General features: G+C 38.5%; 1 protein-coding gene and 1 long non-coding RNA gene across 8 annotated transcripts in view; one reads left to right on the plus strand and one right to left on the minus strand.

The window, feature by feature from the left end:
- The window catches only part of ADAMTSL1 (ADAMTS like 1), an 885,520-nt gene that overhangs the window by 108,287 nt on the left and 755,964 nt on the right, over positions 1-21,269 (plus strand). The window lies entirely within an intron of this gene.
- Positions 14,780-18,240, minus strand: LOC121034500 (uncharacterized). Its single transcript, XR_005792467.1, has 3 exons — positions 18,087-18,240; positions 17,231-17,705; positions 14,780-15,558 (listed from the first exon to the last, which is right to left on the minus strand). It is a non-coding gene; the product is annotated as an uncharacterized LOC121034500 (long non-coding RNA).

Here is a 21,269-nt window from a genome sequence, read left to right on the forward strand (position 1 = left end):
ATATCTGTTGCCCATTCTATCTTTGAATCATTGTCACCTCTTCTTTCTGTTATTTAGATATGGATATGCTCCAAGCTTCTTTGTCGCATCCAATTCTGCTGTTTGTTTTCTACTTTCTTTCTTCTATTTGTTTCATCTGCTTCCATGATTCATCTTTTGCTTTTGTGCAAGTAACCCCTATATCTTTTTCTCAACCCCACAATTTTCTACTATGCTCCTAATCCGTGTTTGTGTCTGGCTTCTAGAAATATATATTTGGGTTTCTCATTTGGATTTTAACTTAAGCATATGTAAATATAAACTCATCAGTTTCTTTTCCTTCTCTCCAACCAGTATTTGCTTTGAAATGCATCTGTGAAAAAAAACATCTTTCTTTGAGTGACTTTAGCTTGAAACTTCAGTACCATCTTTGACAATTTCATCTTATTCATCTAAATCCTCAAATCCTGGTAGTTTTTCTTCTGTCATTCATGCCTTTATTTTTACTTGTATTCTCTCTACCCTGGCTTAGTCCCTCCTTAACCCATGCTTCAACTATTTGCTACCAAGATTACATCACACCTGTTCCCCCTTTACCCTGCCTATTGTTTCTGTTTTTCTCCATTTTCTACCCATTTGAGCCATCCTGAAGACTTGTAGTCTTACTTGAATAAAACAACACAAAAGTTGTATTCCTTGCTGCTCTAAAAATGTCAGTCTTTCCTCATGTCCTAACAAGTAAACTTTAACTCATTGGTCTGGTAATCAGAATGTTCTAGTTGTAACTTGCCTGCCCCATGATATCTAGTCCATATTCTATGTTCCAACCATGTACTCTGTTATATTGTCAGGTTTGATCACAGAGACCTATTGGTTCTCCTAGACTATGTAAGATTTTCTTATAGAGATATAAAGTGATTAAAATTATTTTAATAATCAAAACTAGTAACATTTTATCAAAGAAACAATATGTTTAAATTAGCATGCTAATAAGTAAAGGACTCTGAAAGAAGAGGGTTTTAAGATTCCCAAAGCTTTTCCTCTAGTTCAAAGAATCTCAGCTTATAGGGGAGAGGAAAAATGGTATGCCTCAGCTGAGCTGGGCCTATCTTTTTCCTTTTGGCAGTCAAATGGAGTAGCAAAAAGGCCAGGTTGTGTGCCTCTACTGTATGGATTGTAATAGTGGGGAGGCAGTACGGGGAGGAAATGTGGTAGCATAAGTTATCCCAGGGAAAGCAGTCCATTTATTTTGTCTGCAATGTCCAGTTATCTGTATAATAACTCCCTCACCACCTTGTCAAGTCTGTTCAAATGGCCACCTTTTCAATGGAGCCCACCCGGGTCATCTTATTTAAAATTATAAACTTTTTTCCTTCAGGCACACCTATTTCCCCTTTACCCTGTCTATTATTTTCCCCCCATAGAACCCCCCACCTTCTAACATTTTTTGTAGTTCTTTATTGTGTTCATTATCTGCTGTCCTTGCTAGTATTTAAGTTTTATGAGGACAGGTGTCATTAACTACTTTGTTATCATGATGCCCTTTTTCTTATTTTTATTAAAAAAAAATCTTTTTTAGTTTATTTAATCTCTACACCCAACATGGGGCTCAAACTCACAATCCCAACACTCTTCTGACTAAGCCAGCCAGGCACCCCTATAATGATGCTCTTCAAAGGATGTCTAACACCTAGTAGGTGCTCAGCAAATATATTTTGAATCAAGGAAGAAATTATTCAATAAGTTATTTTTGACATGCTAAGCAATTGCTAAGAGCTGTGCTGATTATGGGGACCTATAGTGGGAAACAAAGCAGAGTTAGTCCTTGCCTTTGTCTACCTTACAGTCTAGTCAAGAAAACCTGTGCCAACATTACAATGAAACAGATGAGTGTTGGGGTCCCTGGGTGGCTCAGTCGGTTGAGTGTGTGACTCGTGGCTTCTGCTCAGGTCATGATCTCACAGTTCATGGGTTCGAGCTCTGCATCTGGCTCTGCTGGCAGCACAGACCCTGCTTGAGATTCTCTCTCTCTCTTTATCTCCCTCTCTCTCTCTGTTCTTCCCCTGCTCGCACTCTCTCTGTCCCGCTTAAAATAAATAAATTTAAAAAAAGCAAATGGATGAACGTTTTGCTCTGAGAACACTGAGCTACACAAGGGACCTATTGTTGGATGTCAGTGAGGCTTCTCTGAACACATGATGACCAAGCTGAGAACTGAGGATGGTTATGAGTTGACCAAGTAAAGAATGAGAAGAAGAAAGAGGTCTCTTTCAGCATATGGAAAACATTACTAGCTCAAGGAATTGCAAGAAGTCAAGTGGCTAGCCTGTAGAAAGTGGACAGCTGGTGCTGGAAAGAGAAGCAGGTGAAAGGTGGGATAGGTTTTTTTCAAGTCCTTATAAGGAGTATAAAAGTTGTACTTTTCCCAAAGGTCGGTGGTCTCTCAGTACACACTCCATTAGCTCATGTAATAGGATGCATTTCAGAGTATGGATGTCTTCTAGTTGACTTTGATCCCCAATGGATTGAAAAAATACATTTTAAAGAAGCATGCACTCAGAGTATTTCTAGGTATAATATCACATTTTTATTTTTAGCATTTGTGGCTGTAGAGGAGTCACAATTCTGACCATGTATATTTGGTTTGGCATTAGCCAACAGCTTGTTGTTTAACTAATATTCACATTTTACTTAAAACAGCACAGCACAATTTAATGTTATTCTCCAAAATAATCAGATAAGTGATACATATTGGGAAAGGAAAGAAAATAGCTTTAGGAGGTATTAGATATCTTTCTTGGTAAAACTTACTGTGATATAGGTCTCCTCTAATTAATATGTGTTAACATCCTGCTTTCATTATATAGGCCAAAGCCCAGACCATGTCGTTGACATAGGTAGAGGTTTGCTTTCCCTTAATGCTTTCCCTTTAGTTCCTCTCCTTTTAGAGTTCCCTGTGGACACATTAATGCCCTTCTTGGACTTTCTGGTTACGTAGAGAGACACTCTACCACTATTATTACGTGGCATTATTGGTTGTTCACCCAACTAATCTGTGCTCTTCTCTTACCTACCCCTTCTCTTTCCTATTCTTTTTGGGTCTCCCTAGGTGACTTGTTAACCAATGTCTAATAATGCTAATTCATTCTGCTACTTTTATGACTACTGGAACTCTTGGAAGTATTTGCATTATAAGTGATGAAGGGTGCATTGAATCAGGTTGTATTCATGAAACTTACAAAAATCAGTGCAGCTGAGTTGGAGAAGTCTTGTTTCTAAGGAAAAAATAAGAATTCATGGTGGGACTTATAGTGCCTTTAATTTGACCTTACATGTCTGATACTTAGTCTATTTCTAAGGCCTCTCAGTTTCCACAGAATCCATCTTGATAAAACTTCACTAGAGCTTTACTGTCTCCTGTTTGTGACAGACTGCCCTAATTTGCGTGAAAATGCCTAGTAGTGTAGAGCAAAAACATTAGTGTTACAGGTAGAGGAACTCTAGCTCCTGACAGTCACAGAAACTGATATGTTGCCTAACTTCTTTGAGGCTTGTTTACTTTTCTTCTTTTTCTAGAATGTACTTCTTTCCATAGAGTATCAATTAAGTATTAAATGATTATCAAAGTATTTCAGAACTTCAAAGGATATACAAATAGGAGATGGTATTTAAATGGTTCCTTTTAGAGTTCTGAGGGTTTTATTTGTGTATGATTTAGGGAGGCTGCTCAACTGAAGAATTCCAGCTATTGCAACTCAAATACTGATGCATAAAATTTTTAAGGCTTATATTTTTATTTGTTTAACTAGAACTCACAGTTATAACTTCTTACTTGACTGAAGTAAAATTGTTCCATATAAGAGAAATATATCCTCTACAAATAGAATGTACAGAAATAGCATCTGAAGATTTATTACAGAAAGGAAACAAATGGTGCACAATTAAAATAGGCATGTTCTCCAGGAAAAAATGTCTCTAGCAGGCCTAAGAACGCTGACTCTACTTTTGGATTTGTCTGGTCTGGCATACATACCAAGAATCTAAAGTATTTTAGGGTGATGCAATCTTTTATTTTAGGGATCATGATATGTAAAATCGAAGGGCACCCGGGAGAGAGTGATTCAAAACCTGGCCCAACAAGAGGCAATGTCCATGGGTGTCGGTGACCTGGCCTGACCCAACTCCTGGGCTGCTGCCGTCATGGCCATCAATTATGTCCACCTATCACTGGAAGTGTCAGGCACACCTCTGTCATCAGGTAGACCATCTGCTCATGCTACTTGCCCATGTGAGCCTTGGTTGTTCATTCCAGGGTGGCTATTAATGGGACAGCAGCTTAGGGATGTTTCAAAGTGGCATTTTTGTCTGTTGCCCTTTTGGGCCTCTGGGGATCTTAGAATAGTCCATTCTCCCCATACTCCAAAGCCAAAACCAAAATCAAAACCAAAACTATTCCTGCCAGCATTTCAATTAATTAGGAAATCAAGAAGGCCCTAATCTCCCTGAAAGATCAATGTGGAAAGAAAGACTTTTTTCACTTAAAATGCAGTCTGATTTCAAAAGTATTAAATACATTGGTAATCATAATAGCTTTCAACCTGATGGCAATTTAATATTTTATCTCGACCTGTAACTTTGATATCTTGCCTACAAGATTTCAAAGAGGGATAGAGAAAAGACAGAGAATTGAGAAATCAGCTGGATAAAGTAGCATGACCTAAAGGAAGGAGCTAGCTTGGAGTCTACTTGACTTGGGTTTGAATCCCAGTCCCCCTTACTCCTGACAAAGCTGCGAATTCATAATGTAAGTAAGCTAAAAAAGTGGATGGATCATCTGCTATAAAACTCATATAGTTCTCTTCACAGGAATAACAAAGCTCTAACCCTAGAGCCTAACCAGTTATTTGTAAAAAGAAAATGGAATGACAGGACCTCAGGCAACAAGAAAAAACTAGTACCAGCTAAGATAGAACTTTACAGAAAAAAGATGACACTAAATTATCTGGGTCATTATTTTAGGAACAAACTGTGTTGCTAAACTCAACAGAATGGCTATCTTGTGCCATTAAGAGAAGACTGAATTATGTTTTGCATATATATTTCATAATATAATACCACGAAGTGAAAAAGATTTGGAGACAGTTATCTTTATTTACCTAGAAGAATCACCACTGACTATTTATCTAGAGCACCACATTGACAGATTAATGGGATATTGCTGTAGTTTATTCTTAATGACTAATAATATATTTCCATAGGTTATTAAAAAAACAACAATTCTTTCCTCAAAGAATCATAATGAGTCTAGAGACTCTTCTAGTTATTTTGGTGGGCTCAAGAATTAGCATGAGTATATTATTATTTTATGAACTTTTCTTGTTATGGGATGGGGTTTCTGTAGAACCAACATTTCACACAAGGAACTTTTATTCTCACAATGCATTGAGTGAACTAACTGAGTTAGTTTCCAAGGTTTTTACTGGTGGGAATTTAAAAAATTTAGACTGGGAAAACTGTCAAGTTAACCCTATAGAGACATGCATACATAAACACCTCTCTCTGAAACTTGATTGTTTCATCCCGTTTCTCTTAATGACTACCATAGATCAAATGGTATTTTTAAAATTAGGATTTTATGATGCCCATTAAAAAAAATTAACTTTGTTCCTGAGTCACGTAAAGATTAGAGAAGGAAGGCAGGTTGATTCTGTAGATGTTTATATATTAAACTAGCTAATCAGATGTTTGAATCTGATTCGTCTCCCTCCTTGGCATGTGGAAATAGGCAAATTTCCTTTTTAGGCATATGCTACCATACGTGGCTATGACAAAATATACATGTAAAGGGTTGGGTTACCATATACCCTTGTGTCCCCAGGGCAGACGTGATTTATGTCTTATGTCTTGACATCCTGTCTGGTTTAGCGTGTATCTAATATTTTATTTTTTAACTAAGTGATATCATTAATGTCATATTAAAAATAAACCACGGTGTTCTACTGCAGTCTCATTCAGTAGTGTATGAGATGTATTTGCAGTGAACAGAGTTCCCTCTTTAAATTGTGATGGAATATGAAAGCCAAATGCTTTTCCCCAACCCTTTCCAGAAGCAAGGTAAGTAATAGTTCCCTTTTGAAGGTTGCATGCTCTCTGATAAAAATAAGCCTTCTAGGGCATGAGTAGATCTAATGGTCTTAAGTTGTGTCGGAAGAAGTTCTGATACTGTTGTCCCTGCGGGCCGCTTGGTTTTTCAGCTGTTTGGTCTGTGGCCCAGGCCACAAAGTGCACAAACTTTTCAGGCCACTAGTATGTAGGGCCAGTGGGAAACAGTAAATTATACATTGGGAGTAAATGAAATATGCGTGGGGAAGTACAAGTCAAGCAGTTCTGTCATGGTGCATATAGAGACAAATCTGAGTCACTATATTTCTGTCGTAGTGATTTTGTCATTTACTGTCTGGTTCAAATCTAAACATAAGTATTTGTTTTACCCAGGTAGTAAGAATTATTTCAGAGTTATCAGAGCAAGCCCTTACAAGCCAAGTTGTTCACTGTTTCAGCTCTTACTGGTTTCTTTCTGGAAGCCAGGTGAAATAAAAATTAACTTAGGGGAGATTAGACTCATGTAAGTCTGGAGATGTCATTTCTCTTTAGTTGTCAAAGGAGTGCCCAATAAGATATCCCAGAAATAGGTTCAAGTTACCATTGTGCTATTGGTTTTGTAACACTTTTATTAAAAATATTTTGGGGGAGGGGCGCCTGGGTGGCTTGGTCGGTTAAGCATCTGACTTCGGCTCAGGTCATGATCTCACAGTTCATGGGTTCGAGCCCCGCATCAGGCTCTGTGCTGACAGCTCAGAGCCTGGAGCCTGTTTCAGATTCTGTGTCTCCCTCTCTCTCTGCCACTCCCCTGTTCATGCTCTCTCTCTGTCTCAAAAATAAATAAACGTTAAAAAACAATTAAAAAAATATTTTGGGGGAACCTGTGTGGCTCAGTCAGTTGAGCTTCCAACTCTTGATTTTGGCTCAGATCGTGATCCCAGGGTCATGAGAACCAGCTCTGTGTCAGGCTCTATGCTGAGTGTGGAACCCGCTTCAGATTCTCTCTCTCCCTCTCTCTCTCTGTCTCCCTCCCTCTCCCTTCCCTCCCTCTCTCCTTTTCTCCTCCCTCTCGCCCTCTCCTCCTCTCCCCCTCTCCCCTTCCCTCCTTCCCTACATCCCTTCCTCTCCTTCTGACCCTCTCACTGGCTCCTGCTCTCTCTCAAAAAAGAGAATCTTTAAAAAAATATTTCAACAAACCCATTTGGTCCCAATGAATTTTAAGTGTAGAATAATGAAAATATCCATTTCTCAAACAATTGATAATGAAGGAGAAACGTAGAAAACACTTATTGGCATTTCCTGTCCACCAGGAGGGCTGTAGTGATATTAGTAACTGTATGAAACCAAAGACACAAATCTGAAGGAGCACCAGGAGCTATTTCAGAAACTACTGATTATGTTAAAGAGATTACATGTGAAAAAGATGATTTAGCACGTATAGCTGAAGAAAGTGCTTTTATCATCACTCTGCCCCTTCATTTAGAATAAATGGCTGTTCCTGAGTTAATTTAGCTCGTTCATTTCAAATTATCTTGTGCAGAAAGTGAAGCAAGAAGAGTTATTACTGCATTGATTTTATTAGCAGAAGAATTTTGCAAATATTAAATGGTATAAATTTTGTATCAATGTCATAAGCCGCTTCGAATAGAAAAATCAATTAAGCTAATTCCAATAATGGCTTGATTATTTCCATTCAACTTATGGAATAATGGTAAATGTTCGAAAGTTAATTTTGTTGAATATGAAACACTTGACAATATTCTAAGTGCTATAGATGCTGTTAAAAATTCAGACATATTGGTGAGATTATTTGTTTCTTGCCATGACAGTAGTACAGTTATACATGTTGGTGGAGGATTGAATCATCCTCAAAATGGCCTTGTTAAATTAGACTTATAGAGCAAAAATTACTTGGGTTGGCTGTGCATATAAGTCATAATTATGTCCAAACAAGCTGATGTTCTACCAGTGGTGATATTTGCCCATTTGATACAGAAATTATAACTTTCAAAATTTGTAAATATTTTGTATATGCAGAGTTAGGATAACTGATATACAGAGTAAACTTATGTTGCATTTAAGAACAGAAAAAAATACTTCAATGTGGTAATACATGCTTTTTCTCTTGGCTGTCTACAAATTGGATTTTAGGAACGTTTACAACTTTGAAGAATCTTTTTGCATATCAACTTTAGTGTCCTATAATCACATGGAAACTTTTTGTAATGGACTATTCTAAATTTTGATTACATGTTGTTTCAAATCAGTTGGGTGAAGTCTTTGATCAAATTACTTAAGAAATGCTAATTTTTTTATTTTTTTTTTATTTTTTTTACCTTTAAAGCTTTGAGTGAATTGCATTACTAGGGGAAAAGAGCTTACAAATAGTAAGAAATTGAAATTTACTTCTCCATGAATATGGAAGGTACTAAACAAATTAAATCATGAAATTTTAAAGGATATGCAAATTATAAATCACAGAAATAGTTACAGTTCACATGCAAAAGTCTACCAAGCTTGATTTAGGGAAGATGCTTAATATAGCAAATACTACAAACATTAGGGTTCCAATTCTTTCTGAATTTAGCAAAATCAATAAATTTCTACTAGATGAAACTAAAAAATAATATTTACTAAGTGTTTATTATATGCCAGCAACTTTTCATGGACTATCTCATTAAATCCTCATGACAACTCTCTGTGATGGGTTAAAATGATTTTTTTTCTGGTTGAAGACATATAGGGTTGAGGAGTTAAGTTGCTTGTTCAAGATCACTACTCTTTACTACTCTATTGCGTCTTTGTAGTTGGGATCATATCAGAGTTATCAGAGAAAGATCTTACAACTGTTGTTGTAGTCAACCATTGTTATAGCTTTTATTTAGCTTGTGTTAATTTCTGCAAGCCAGTTGAAATGGAAAGTTATATTTTTGGGAATATGAGACTCATGAAAGTTGTTAAAGGAGTAACCGGTAAGATATCCTTAAAAGTATTGCAGCTCAGTTTATGTCATGGCTAATATGTAATACAGGAGGGTGAGATTGTAAGGTAACATCCTTCCAAGTTTGTGGTGACCAAGACCTCCACAGGAAAAAACCCACAAAGGGAACTAGGGGAAATGTTTTGTGGTAAGGAGTGAGTCAAGCCAACATTTATAGCTGGGTAATTAAATGAGGTTTTTGTTGTTGTTTTTTTTTTTTTTTCTGCAAGGCAAAAAGCAGGGGAAAGAAAGCCACAAAACAAGAACATATGCAATCTAAAAAACCTGATTGGCTGCAACAGTGTGATATAGTCTTGTCTTTTTTAAACAAGTCATATATCAGAATTACCTAGGACACTTAAAATAGCACATATTCACATGCCCCACTGAGAGGGACTATATCTGAAATTCTGGCGGTGGGATTCATCCTTGTTATTAAGAGCTTTCAACGTGATTCTTTGATCTATCAGGATTAGCACTACGAGGCCAAAATGCTCTCAAGCAATAGGAAGCTGCTGCACTTTGGTTAGTTGGAAAAAAATTACCCTGGGAAAGTAGTTGAGTTCCTTTAAAAAAAAAGTGTATAGATTTTTGGGATGTTTACAACTACAGAGACTTTCTGGACTAGCTGGGCAATTCAAGTTAGAACAAGTAAAGATAATTTGGATAGATAAGAATAATTCCAGATTTTAGCAATTTCTCCTAAATTATACATTACAATGATAGATAAGTAAAAAATATCATTTATTGAGAGTGAACAATTTTACTGGCATCAATATTAAGTAACCTGATGTCGTCCCCTTTCTTCATCCTCCTTCATCCAGTTTCTAGTGAATTTTTACAACTGTATTATGCCTATTCTCATGTAATGCACCCTCACCCACCCACTCAGTAACTTGCTTTCTATCATTTCCTACTTTTGTCACCCTGGGGAACCATTGCTGTCATCACGATCAACAACAAATATTTATTAGACACCTGTTATGTGTAGGCTAGTGCGTGAGGTATAAAAATAGGTTCAAGTCATTTCCTTAGAGAGCAGACTTTGTTCTAGGTTTGTGATAGGGCATTCACTGAGACCAAGTGCCATGTGGCTAAGGATCAAACAGATGGCCAGAAGACAGTCATTGCAAAGGAGTAGGCAGATGCTATGTGGAGGGGCTGGGGCTCCAGTTGAGTTTTGAAGAAGATATCAGGGCTTTTGTTGATAGACATGAAGAGAGCATTCAGCAAAGATCCAGAGGCGGGGAAGTTGATGTTTCTGTATGAAACAATGAATACAGCAAGTGGTAGGATGGCTTTGTTGTTCCTTCTTAGCTCCCCTGAGCTAGAGTGTCAGGAGTAGATTTTGTAGTTTGTAACCTCTGTTTTGGTTCAGGGAATTTAAGGTGGAGGGCAATATTCATAATTTATTCAGCTGATTGGATTGGCTTTTTATTTCTCCACTACTTCTTTCAGCATCTTATTACTGAGTTGTGAAAAAATTAGAAGACGGGAAAGATGGATAAATTCAATTTCAAACTGCTAAGCCAAGTCAAGACATTCAGTGATCTTTATCTGAGTCCTAGAATCCAAGAACCAGAGCATGCAAGGGGCCTTTAAGAATATTACTCAATCCCTTCATTTTACATTAGCTGAATTCATCTAAGTCATCTCTGAAAGTTATTATCAGAGTCCTGCCTGGAGTTGGGACTGACTGGATCCCATTCCAAAGCTCTTTTTTTTCTGAAAAGTATGGCTTCCCTCCACCATGCAGTATGACGAAGTTATGTTTCTTGTTTTCAATTGCCAAAAAAATTTGAAAGACTAATTTGAAAGATTCCAACTCATTTTGACTCATTAGATTTCATTCTTGCTCTTGAGTGAGAAGCAATGGAGACTAGATAGATGTAGGGGCCCTGTTGTGGGCAGAGCTCTGGGTTGCAATGTAGGCTCTGCCTTCTCCCAGCTTACAGCACCCGACACAAGTTCTGAGATCTTTGTGGGACTTGGGTTCTCATTTGCAAAGAAGGAAGAGTCTATTAGAAGGGCACTAAAGGGTTGTCTTATTTGCTCTGAATTTTGTCTTTTTTTTCATGTTGGAAGTGCCAATTGCCAGAAAGTTGGATTGTGTCATGACTGAGTATATGTAGTTTGAATTGCAGGATTTACTCTTGCTAAATGTATACTGATGTGGTGGGTTATTCTACTTGTCAAGTGTTTCTTAAATCAGCAGTTGGAGTTGGCATTAGTGAATGGGCACCAATGACTGTAGTTCTGGAGTCTTAGCACAAAGAAAGTGATTTTGCCTTCTTTTGCTGACTCTAGGCAAGTTCAGCAAGAAAGAAAAAATCTGCAGAGATGGTTTTGACGAAAACTTGGCATTTTGCTTTAACTCTGTCCACAAAGATACCCATTCATGATTAATGAATGCTTATTAAATTAGATGAATGGGGAGGTCCCAGAGGGAATTTCATTGCCCAAATACAAAAGCATTGCCCTTCCGTAGAAATTCTCACGTATAGTGATAGTTTGCAGCTTTCTGCAGTGAATTTAACTCTACTTTACCCTCATACATTGTAGTCTTCATTTTTCGTGGGTCAGGCTGGTTTTTCAACCTTGGATTATTTTCTTCAGGTTGCCTAGGTCTCTCCTGCCATAGGTTCTGACACGTGGCTGCTCTTTATTTTCTAGACACTCACCTGGCAACTTTATTTTCTGTGTGATATTGACATAAGTAAAGTTCAAATATGTTAGCATTCCTATCTCAGCAATTTTGGAGCCTAAAAAGTCACTATTCTAAGGAGAAGAGAAAAGAAAAAAGAGAGATAGATATCAGAGAAGCCATTTGTAATTAAGATATAGAGAACTAAAACCTCAGGGGGAATATCTGTCATAGCCACTGTGGAGAGAATCATCTTGTTCCTGGATGAGGGTTCCCGGATAATTTTTTCTCAGCATTCAAATCCATCAAACCAAATCACAAAGGAATTTTAAGGAAATGACAAGTTGAGGCTAAATTATGGGAGGTATATATCATAAAGGAAATGATGTACTAGTTAAGATAAAGTTTTGGCTGCTGCAATGAAGAAACTCTAAAACAATAATGACATAGATAAAATCGCAGTTTACTTATGTCTTACTTAAGAGTCTGGCCAGATGGTCCCAGGCTTCTGTTGTGGTGCTACAATCTTGAGGGACATAAGCTTTTCTTCTTTTTTATCTTGTTGATCTGCCATCCTCAATGCCAATCTCATCTCGTGGTTCAAGATGGATGTTCCTGCTCAAGTCATCACGGACACACTTTAGTCAGCAGGAAGAAGAACGAGGTAGTCAAGCTCCTTCTTGTTAAAATCATGTATAGTATTTCTATTCTCATCCAACTGGCTAGAACCTAGTAAGATGGTCACATCTTACTGGAAGAGAGGCTAGGACGTGTAGTCTTTAGCTTGGTGGCCGTGTGCAGAGCTAAAAAGTGTCAGTATATTAGAAAAGAATAACTGCAATCTCTATCACAGGGAATAAAATTGTAGCCCTATTGTGCACTTAGCTGTTTACATAAATAATAATGACAAAAACAATAATATAACAATAAAACCTAACATTTAGTGTACTATACTGCTTCCTTACTTACATTAGATCCAATGTTACAGCAGTTCAACAAGGTAAGAAGTTCTCTCATAGAGAAGAAAACTGAGGCTCAGAAAAGATAATCAACTTGCCCCCAGTGCATAGCTGACATAACATTTTTTGAATGCAGGTAAATTCTCTGATTCCTGGAGACCTCAGAAGGCTAAGATAAAGAGGTTTGGATTTTCTTCTGTAGGCTGTCAGCAATTGAAGAAAGCTTGATGAAACTTAGATGAGCAATGTGTTTGGAGGTCAAGATAGATGGCAAAGTGGAGAGGTGGAAAGCAGGAAATGGTTTAGGGGCTGATGATGTGGGATCATGGGGCCTTAGATCAAACTGACAAGGGTGAAAATAAAAATACAGGACACAGGCAGGAGGTGTTATTAGAGAACACTGTAGGGTGCAGGCAGAAGATAGAAACTACACCTACTTGAAGGAGAGTGTTTCAGAAGAGAAATGTCAACTAGGTATAAAATTACTAACTAGGTAGCAAAAAGGGTAAAAAACAAAGTCTATGATAATGGTCCTCAATACGGGGTGATTTTGCCCATCTCCCAAGGAGTTTGGCAATGTCTGGAGACGTTCTTGGTTGTGGGGAACTTGTTGGGAGGAGTCATTGGCATCTAGGGGGGCAGAGGTCAGAAATGCTGCTGCACATCTTAAAATATACAGAACAAATCTCAATGCCAAAGGAGTATCTAGCCTGAAATGTAAGTACTGCTCAGGTTGAGAAACGCTGCTTTAAGATATGAAGAGGTAGTGACTACAGGAAGCAGCTACCACCCTATCCTGGGGCTTCGGAAAGGAAGGGAAATGATTGGCATTATTGAAATTTAGGAGAAAGAGCCTTGTGGTGCTGACACAGACCTCTGACGAGGGGGCACAGGTCAGGTGGTGCTCATGGCCTGAAGGTACAGGGTTGTGGGGGATGATGAGGCTAAGTGCTTGAGACACTGCAAACTGGATCCAGCGGAACAGAGAGACTTAAAATAGGCATCCTGATAATATAATCAGTTGTGGGATGCAGGAAAAAAGGAATGAAAAATGGCTTTGAGGTCTAATGCTTAATCTTACCCATACTGACAGAAGTATTACCCTAACCACTTGATTTGGGGGGGGGGGCGGGAAGATGAGTTTAGTTTTTAGATTGTTGACCTCCACATGGAATCGTCCAGCAGGCAGTTGGAGGACTGTGGAGGGCAAGGAACTTAAACTTTAAGAGGACATGATATCAGCATGGGGAAAAAAGGTGGCATTGGATACATAATTGTCAGATTTGGCTCATTTGGGATCAGGGGACAAACACATCATGCCCCTAGCATCATTGCCCTAGAAGTGTTTTCACATTTTTTATTTAGACAAGTTGCATCTCTGGGGTGCCTGGGTGGCTCAGTGGTTGGGCAACTGACTTCGGCTCAGGTCATGATCTCACAGTTTGTGAGTTTGAGCCCTGCATCAGGCTCTGTGTTGACAGCTCTGAGCCTGGAGCCTACTTCAGATTCTGTGTCTCCCCCCTCTCTCTACCCCTCCCCTGCTCACGCTCTGTGTCTCTCTGTCTCTCAATAGTAAATAAACGTTAAAAAATTAAAAAAGGAAAAGAAAAATTGCATCTCTGATAATGATTTTTCTTTTGTATCATGGTATATACTAGGCCATATGGCTCTTATCTTTGGGCTATTCTTAAATGAAAACTTATTTTTTCATCAACCCACTTTTTGTTTGTTTGTAGCCAATACAGTCTTTCTGTAATCCCATTCTGCTCATGTTTCCCTTATAAAAAATGTGTAAATAGGGGCGCCTGGGTGGCGCAGTCGGTTAAGTGTCCGACTTCAGCCAGGTCACGATCTCGCGGTCCGTGAGTTCGAGCCCCGCGTCGGGCTCTGGGCTGATGGCTCAGAGCCTGGAGCCTGTTTCCGATTCTGTGTCTCCCTCTCTCTCTCTGCCCCTCCCCTGTTCATGCTCTGTCTCTCTCTGTCCCAAAAATAAATAAACGTTGAAAAAAAAATTAAAAAAAAAAATAAAAAAAAAATAAATAAAAAATGTGTAAATACACAAATTTCATGATTTTTATAATTATGCTTCTTCATTTTACAAAGAGATTAAAAATAGGTGAATTTTCAATTGGTTTTATGCATGTTATGCATACTAGAACAGACAAAAGATGTTAAGTAAAAACTAAGGAAATTTGAACAAAGTATAGACATTAAGAATAACGTATGGATATTGGCTCATTAAATGTAACAAATGTTTCATGCTAATGTAAGATTTTAATAATAGGAGAAATTCTCAGCACTATTTTACTGAGCAACTCTCAGCACTATTTTACAGTTTTTCTCTAAATCTAAAACTAATCTAAAATAAATTGTTTATTTAGAAAAGGAGATTTTATTAATGGTTAAGGTTTGAAAAACAGGAAAGTGTCTATAGCAGCCATTCTTCGTTGCCCACCTCCTATTTTACCAGCTTTTATTCATTCCTCTGCCCTCTCCCATGTTGTTCTGTGCTTCAGAAAGGCTAGTTCAGCCCCGGAGAGTATACCCTGTGTATCATTTTTCTAGGGCTGCTGGAATGAAGTATCACACACTGGGTGACTTAGAGTAACAGAAATTTATTCTCTGACAGTTCAGGAGGCCAGAAGTCCAAATCAAGATGTCAGCAGGATTGGTTCCATTCCATTGTGTCTCTCCTAGCTTTTGGTAGTTGCTGGCAATCCTTGGTGTTTCTGGCTTATAACTGCATAACTCCAAGCTCTGCCTCAATCTTCAGTCAGCTTCTCTGTGTCTTTGCTCTCCCCCTCCTTCCTCATATAAGGACACTAGTCATTGGATTTAGGGCCCACGCAGGATATCATTTCAAGATCCTTCACTTAATTACATCTGCCAAGACCCTATTTGCACACAAGGTCACATTCACAGCTACCAAAGTTTAGGATTTGAACACATTTTGGGAGGCACAGAACTCAACTTCCTATATACTAGTAGTTTAAAATGAATGGCAGTGGCCAGTGATCATTTTCATCATGGGAATCTGCCACAAGTCTGGCCCAGGGGAGGAAAAGGAACGTTTGATTAGGTCTTTCTAGGAAAGGTTTTATTTCTCTTAAATAGTAAAGACAGCCTCTCTTCTTCCTTTGGACATTGGCGTCTAGATGTAATGACTAGAACTTTACAGCTATTCTATGATTCTGTGGGGATGTTGATAATGATAAAGCCACTGTATATAGAAGGGCAGAGCCAAGAGTCAGAAAGAAAGTTAAAGACTTAGGAAATTATACCTGAATCCTCCTATTTTCAGACTTCTTATTTTCTGGGACCAAAATGTCTTTGTTTTTTAAGGCATTTGAGTTGGGAGCTCCTGTCACTTGCAGGCAAAGGAAGTGCAACAGATAAACTATCTATGTTTACATATTTCTCAAAAGAAAATTTAATGGTCTCAGTCATCCAGTGGAAACTTTTAGATGGTGTTTGAGTTTTCTCAGGACCTAGTATGACATTGAATAAAAATTGAATTCAAAGGAGTTAAAATCTCATTATACAGAAGATTTAAAATACCTTAAAATATTAAAATTAAGTAAAATATGGTCTCTTCAACATTAACTAGTAGATTTTGATATAACAAATACTTTAAATTTGCTTTTAAATTTTCTGATGAGAGGGTAGTCGTTTCTAAAAGCACATGTAGAGATTAGTAAACCACCTTACTGGAACTTCATGTGTCTATAGCAAATTATTGAATACTCGGGTTGGGAGTCAGTAATCTGCCATCTTCCAAAGGTGACTTTCTAATAAGAATTCCCATGTATGGAGAATTTAAAAAATTGTTATTATCTAAAAATTCTAGCATTAATTCAGATGACAGATCTTAAACGGATACTGTTGCTTCCACATTAGAAGAATCTTCTTATTTCATCAAAATAAGGCCTCTGAAATAATGGACCTTAAAATGTTTTAAGTCAGATTGTTGCAAAAAATACTCTGAAAAGTCTACGTTTTCGTATATCTAAGTGCTAATTTTCAGGCCAATTTTACCTATTTATTTTGATTTTTAGGCTGATTTCTATTACTGATTTTATTGATATTACGTACTGATTTGATTTTATTACCAATTTTATTGGTGTGAACTTTTTGTGATGTGTCACTCCTATTGAGGCCCAGAGGAAGATCTAAAGAGACATTGTCACATGTGCCATAGGTCAGAAGCCCAACTTACTCCATATAAGGGGGAAAGTGAAGGGTGAGGGCTGTGTTCCTGGCAAAACAATTGAGGTACCACATTTCCATGTCAAAGAGCTTGTTTTAGTAAAACAAGGAAATCCTTTTGTGATCTTGGTGTTGGTAATATGATCACTACCAATATGATGTGGCATTACTTTCTACACACAGAAACTTTATTGCTTTTAAGTCAGTGAAATCACTTTACTGCATCCCTAAAGTATCTATTTTATCTATTGTATCTATATTAGACTATAAAGTCTGGTTATCATTTACTATGCTACTCTAGGTTGAAAGCTGATGGATCACATGGGAGGGAGTCATCAGTGTAGGGGAAGATACAAATACCTGAGACATCTGGCCAGTGGTAGATTCCAGAGAACCATTTCAGCGGCATGTGTCCTCTTGGGCTGCATGGCTTCTGCCCCAGAATCAGGTTCTGCCCAGACAGTGAGAGAGAAGGAAGGGATACAGATAATTTTTGGAAGGTCTTTTATACACAGGGAACTTCTGGATTAAGTTGGCATTCTTCAATTACAATTAGAATATTCATTTTGTATTTTCTATTTAAATGGCACGTGCCTATCAAATCAATATCTATTAAGTAGGGCACAAATGAGATAAATAAAATAGATGAGAAGAAGTTCTTGTTTTGAAGCTTTTGAAAGGAAGAGTGACTTTGTGAAGATATTGATTTATATCTATATTCTGAGATAGCTACTCTCTTCCTGTTCCTGTTGGTTTGTTTACTATACCTTGTCTGCTTAACCGGATGCTGGGTGGGCATCAGCAGATTTTCTCAAACCTCTTTGGTTGTCTGCATCTGTTGATATAGGGAAGCATCATAGAATAGTACAGTCATTTCCAAATTCTTCTTTTAACAGTGTTTCAACTAAGTATCTTATGAGGTAGTTGAAGACATAAACAGATGAACGTAGAGCTCGTGCATTTAGAACAGGCAGAGTACAAGTGCCTTCACCTCCATCTTTTGAAAACCATTGTTGTACTTAGTCATTTCAGCCAGTGAATCAGTCAGTCAACATATACTTATTTAATAATGATATTTGCAGACGTTGCCCTTGCCTGTCTGGAGCTTACATTCTGGATCAGAAAGCAGGCACTAAATGCATGCTTCACCCTGAGGTAAATGTCCTGATTTCAGGGCAAGGACAAGATGCTGAGCAGGATACTAACAGGTACTTACTTTAGGTTGAAAGAACAGGTGAAGCTTTTCTGAGGCAGTGACATTTAAGATGAACATCAGGGAAGAGTAAGAGTTGTCCCAATGGAGAGATGGGGGAGCGTGTTCCATGTAGAGGTGTGCAAAGCACCAGAGGGAGACAAATTTGGTGGTATTAGGGGATTTGGGGTCAGAGAGGCCTGGCCTAGACTTGGGGTTCTGGGTCTGTGTTCAGCAGCCCCGTGACTTCCATCAGGTTATCTGCTTTCTCTGCACCTTAGTTGTTTCACTGGAATGTGGGGCCAGCAATACCCCCTTGCAGTATTTTCCTCTGGATTAAAGAGGACCACGTAAAGCAGCTGTGCTAAGTAGAGCCTGTTTTAGCATCGTGATTGTTGTCATTATTTTTATTCACCTTTAGAGAAGTCTTTTTATGTTATTGAACTTAATACAGTCATGTTTTGTACTAAGGGGTTGGGGGTCACATTTGGGAAGCTAGAACAGGAAATCCACTGTACATTTAAAAAACTATTAGCTCAAACCAAACTAAAATATTCTTTACTGCCCCGTCATGCTCCCATCCGTTCAGGAGCTTATAGGTTTGAACATGGGAATCTAATTGAGAAAAGGGTTATCTTTCTTCAAGTTTTACCCTTTCTGTTTCTTCAATCTTTCAAGTAAATTTGAGGGAATCTTGTTCTTTCTTTGATTCTTGTCTTGGTAATATTGACTCAAAAGCAAAACCCATAAAGCTAGGGGAGCACCAAGTATGCAGTTCTGTTCTTCCCCTTCTGTGTGGAAATGGCATCTCAGAGCTCAAGGACTTGTTGTGTGGGTGTGCGGGCAACATACTTTATCCTCATCCACCTTCATGGATAAGGGTCTTCCGGTGGGGCAGGTGTGCCTGGGGGAAGTACTACCCTGATGAGCATAGTGTCTGATCTGGATTTTGTCCTAGATCTTACAATGAGATGAAGAGGGCAGGAGAGGGAGGAGACATCTCTTTCATTGCTCCTTATATTGACTTTTTCTCCCAGAAGTTGTCTTGGGAATTAAGAGTTTTCATGCTCTTTCAGCAAAAGAAATGATGAGCAAATTGGTTCAGTATGTTTCCTATGTGACGCTGTCTTAATTAAAAAAAAAAAAATGGGTATTTTCTGATTTCATGAAAAGTTGTATATGTAATAATCATACAGTGTACTCCACCTTTAAAAAAATTGTTTTTTAATGTTTAGTTATTTTTGAGAAACAGTGAGAGACAGAGCGTGAGCTGAGCAGGGGCAGAGAGCGAGAGGGAGACACAGAATCTGAAGCAGGCTCCAGGCTCTGAGCTGTCAGCACAGAGCCCCAACGTGGGGCTCGAACTCACGGACCATGAGATCATGATCTGAGCTGAAGTTAGACGCTTGACTGAGTCACCCAGGTGCCCTTTTACTCCACCTTCTTAATTGTCAACCATTCTTGTCTCGTTTTGAACATTGCTTGTCTAAGTCTTTTTGTTACCAGGAAGGAACAACAAACTATAGAAACCATGAAAGCCATTATGATTATCCATTACTCCCATGCTATATTCATTTATTAGTTCTTTGAACAAGTATTTACTGAGCACTTACGATGCACCAGGCTCAGGCAAGTTTCAAGGATAAAACATGGACAAGACTCTAGTTACTCTGGTCTGTGTCTTGCAAGCCACAGCAGTTATTGGACAGGGTTTTTTTTCAAAGTGCAGGTGTCTTTTAGTTTTTCTTTATTGTCTAGCTTTCACTACTCATGACATGTTGGTCAATGTTCTGATGGTATTAAAAGCGTGGAATGAGGTCATAGCACTTTCTCTGTTCACAGTGTTTCAGTAGCCTGTACAACTCCAGACATAAAAGGACACAGATATTTATTTATAATGGAAAATAGCTGTCCACATCTTTCACATGGCATGTTTTTCTGATGGTACAATATAGATCTTATCTATAAATGTATGTATGTATACATTGTATACATGTACATAAACATATATGGTAGAAAAGTGATAACCTATGGAAAAACCCAAGGAATAAAATTATCTTCAAGCCTACATCCAAGAGATAACCTCTGTTAATATTTTGGATTATAGTCTAACATGTTTTATTGTATACATATATGGTATATGGGTATTGGGGAGTGGAATTAATATTTATTGAGTCTTATATTCTTGGTGCTATTAGGCTAGGTATACATATTTTATCATTGAATTCTAACTACCCTTGCAGTTGGGGGAATAGTGTTCTATCCAATTTACAGGTAAGGGGATTTTGACTTACCCATGGTCTCTGAGCTAGTAAGTAAAAGAGGTGGGGTGCATGCGCACAAAGAATATATTTTAAAAACCCTTTCTATTATAGCTGACTGTAATTATCCAGACAGTTCCATATTTATCCAGGTACTTGTCAGGATGAGGGTAAAATTAGAAATTGACATTGTCCTGGTTTAAGGGGGGAAGATAGGGTGGTAGAGGGGGTCTGCTTTGTAAGATGTGAAGTTTTTTTCTCTGCTTCCTTTTATTTAAATAAGCATTTAAAAACCCCCAAATCCTTCTGTAAAATAAATGAACTGGTCCAACTGTTTACTTGGACTTTCTTTTAAAAAAATTTTTAAAGTTTATTTTGAGAGAGAGCGAGCACAAGTGGGGGAGGAACAGAGAAGTAGAGAGAATCTCAATCAGGCTCCTCACCACCCGGACAGAGTCCGATGTGGGGCTGAACTCATGAGATCATGACCTGGGCCAAAACCAAGAGCTGGATGTTTAACTGACCAAGCCACCCAGGCGCCCCTTACTTGGAACTTCTTATGAAGTTTTGAAGGACATTTATGTTGACCTTGGGGCATGTTCCTGGTCCCACCGGGCAGTGCTGGAGAGAGGGGAGTAGATTTCTGGCATGTGAGACACCACACCCCAGTGGGGCGGGCTTTCGCTCCCTGTCTGGGGTTCAGATGCAGCATCGCGCATCCTGTGAACAGATTGTAGCACACACATGGTCTCCGCTGCGTAGGCTTCCTAAAAAGCAGGGCGGAGGGGCGCCTGGGTGGCGCAGTCGGTTAAGCGTCCGACTTCAGCCAGGTCACGATCTCGCGGTCCGTGAGTTCGAGCCCCGCGTCGGGCTCTGGGCTGATGGCTCAGAACCTGGAGCCTGTTTCCGATTCTGTGTCTCCCTCTCTCTCTGCCCCTCCCCCGAC

The sequence above is a fragment of the Herpailurus yagouaroundi genome, unplaced genomic scaffold (assembly GCF_014898765.1).
Source record: "Herpailurus yagouaroundi ecotype Mexico unplaced genomic scaffold, PumYag 160, whole genome shotgun sequence".
NCBI classification, from domain to species: Eukaryota; Metazoa; Chordata; class Mammalia; order Carnivora; family Felidae; genus Herpailurus; species Herpailurus yagouaroundi.